Source organism: Octodon degus, unplaced genomic scaffold, assembly GCF_000260255.1.
Source record: "Octodon degus isolate 3935 unplaced genomic scaffold, OctDeg1.0 scaffold00121, whole genome shotgun sequence".
In the NCBI taxonomy this organism is placed as follows: Eukaryota; Metazoa; Chordata; class Mammalia; order Rodentia; family Octodontidae; genus Octodon; species Octodon degus.
The window spans coordinates 7421788-7424538 of NW_004524697.1; the positions used below are offsets into that span (position 1 = coordinate 7421788).

At 42.0% G+C, this 2751-nt stretch overlaps 1 pseudogene; it reads left to right on the forward strand.

Annotated features, from left to right (window-relative positions):
• The first annotated feature begins 210 nt into the window (after nucleotides 1–210).
• LOC105743382 lies at nucleotides 211–993 on the forward strand (annotated as a pseudogene).
• The last annotated feature ends 1758 nt before the right edge of the window (nucleotides 994–2751 follow it).

The following is a 2751-nucleotide window of genomic DNA, read 5'->3' on the forward strand; positions in this document are numbered from 1 at the left end:
CTGTCACAATGCAGAATAATTTTTATTAGTCACTCAATAGTTTTTATTGGTTACTTACTATACTGTGAGTTCTCAGAAGCTTTGCTTTATTCACATTTGTATCTTGAGTGCCAAGTTAGGTGCCTGGAGCTCGTGCCTCTGGGAGACCCCAAAGTTAGGACCTTTCTTTGCACACTTGAGGCCGCCCACAGTGGCTCTGCAGCTGTCATCATGCCACAGAATGAACACATTGACTTACACAATAAATGCTATGGGTACTGCTTGGATTACCATGAGAAAAAGAGAAGGAGGGAAAGTCGAGAGGCTCATGAACATTCAAAGAAGGCAAAAAAAAAAGATGGGCCTGAAGGCTGAGCTCTACCACAAACAGTGCCATGTAGAGAAAATACAAATGAAGAAGACTAGCAAGATGCATGAAAAGAGAAGCACCAAACAAAAGAATGATGAAAAGACTCCACAAGGAGTAGTACCTGCCTACCTGCTGGACAGAGAGGGACAGTCTTATGCAAAAGTACTTCCCAACATGATTAAACAAAAACAAAAAGAAAAGGAGGAAAAATGGGAAGTTCTTCTGCCCAAAGTTCATGTCCAAGGAGAAACGCAAGTAGTAAAAGTTATTTGAACTGGAAAGAGAAAAAAGAAGGCATGGAAGAGGATGGCTACTAAAGTCTTCTTTGTTGGAGATGGCTTTATAAGAAATCCACCTAAATATGAAAGATTCATTAGGCCAATGGGCTTACGTTTTAAGAAGGCCTGTATAACACATCCTGAACTGAAGGCACATTTTGCCTGCCAATACTTGGTGTGAAAAAGAACCCTTCATCGTCACTGTGTACAACTTTGGAAGTTATTACCAAAGGAACAGTGACTGAGGTGAACGTGAGCAAGTTGGACCTTGTGACACAAGGAGGTAAGGTTATTTGGGGTAAACATGCCCAGGTAACCCACAATCCTGAAAATAATGGATGCATCAACGCAGTCTTACTAGTTTGACAGATGTTTCATACAGTAACTTCTTACACATATTGAAGACTACAGACCAATCAGGAAAACCATAACTTGAAAACTGCTGAACAACTCTCATGACTACATTCACCAAGAAAACTATTTATTAAATTGTAAAAACATTAAAATGGAAAAAAGTTAGGTGTCAGGCACATGATAAATGCTTGATGCATGTTTATTGAACATGTTGTTTCTTTAAGGATACAAACCTCAAATACCATTAGATTAAGTTATAACAGAATGATAATATGATTTATAGTTACCAGAAATTTTTGTGCAGAACCTCAAATCTACGAATCCTCACAAATGCTTGATCAGCTGCATACAAATTAAACATATGTTGATGCTGCCACACAGTTTGTCTACATTAGCTCCCTGCAGATGGTTTCCTTGCTCCAAGCCTCACCCAGAATCTACAATGCAGACTCACTGAGCTCATCGCTCCTAGAGTTCACTTTACCTGAACTAGCTCGGAGGAAGCTTACCTTTCTTCCCTGCCACACAAATCGTGCCTAGGCATAAAATGCTCCTCCTTGGAGTTATTCCTGTTAAATCAGCACAGAACATGACAAACAGCTGGACTCTGGTTTCTGAGCTCAGCAGACTGTCTGACTGAAAGATACTTAGCAGATTTCTCCGTGCAGTATGTACACATGCTTGAGCTAGCAGGGGCTTGCGCATTGTTTCTTTGATTGTCAAATATTCTATTTTTTAAGCAGTTGGAATAAGCCAAGAAAGTAGAGTTTTTGTTTTCACTGCCAGCTTTAGCTGACTATATATAGACACATATTTTATGCTCACATAGATATGAAATATCTATGTGTATTCACACCAAGTTTTCTCCATCGGATTAGCAGCCTGACTTGGCGCTACTCTGTAATTTAGAGCTCCTGGTAATCCTCAGGGAATTCTTTACACTTGCTCCTCTCTGTGCTGTAGAGGAAAAATCTGTGCCAGCCCTACAAGATACCAGGCAGAGGGCTGGGGAGATAGTACAGCGGTCTAAGTGCCTGCCTGGCAAGCACAAAGACCCAGGATCGATCTCCAGCACCACATGCTGCACCATGCTGGCCACAGAAATGAGGTGTGGTGGTGCACACCTATAATCCCAGGACTGGGGAGGCTGAGACAGCAGGACCAGTATGAGTCTGAGCTGCATAGCAAGACCCTGTACCAAATAAATAAGTAAATAAATAAATAGATTTAAAAGAAAAAAGATACCGCAGAAGCTTCATTCTAGCTTCATAGTTTTGTTGGTGTTCAGGAAAATCTTTGATTTAATGTCCAGGCACAAATTATGCCACTTCTTGGATGTCCCATTTCCTGAACAGCATTGCAAGAATCCATAGAAGCCAGCAAGCCATGCTGAGGGACCAGGGGGAGAGCCTACATAAAATAGACCTAAAGCTTGAACCGCAGTCTCTGCTTGGGATGTACGACGGCTTGCTAGCCCGAGAGCCTCAAAGTGTGAGGTGGGATTTCCTGGGATGGGGAGGTGAGGTCACGCTGTGGAAGGGGAGGCACAAGGGAAAGAGGAACAAGAACACATTGGTAGTATAGTCACTGACCTGGGGCCTTAATTTGAGAAGAGTCCATTCTCAGGGATTTAGTAAATTATATATTTACTAAATATATATTTACTATTTTTAAAAGGCAAGGTTAAGGGCTGGCCAGATAGCTCAGTGGACTAAAGTGCCTGCTTAGGCAGACACAGGAGCTGAGGGTTCGATAGCCAGGGCTGCAGGC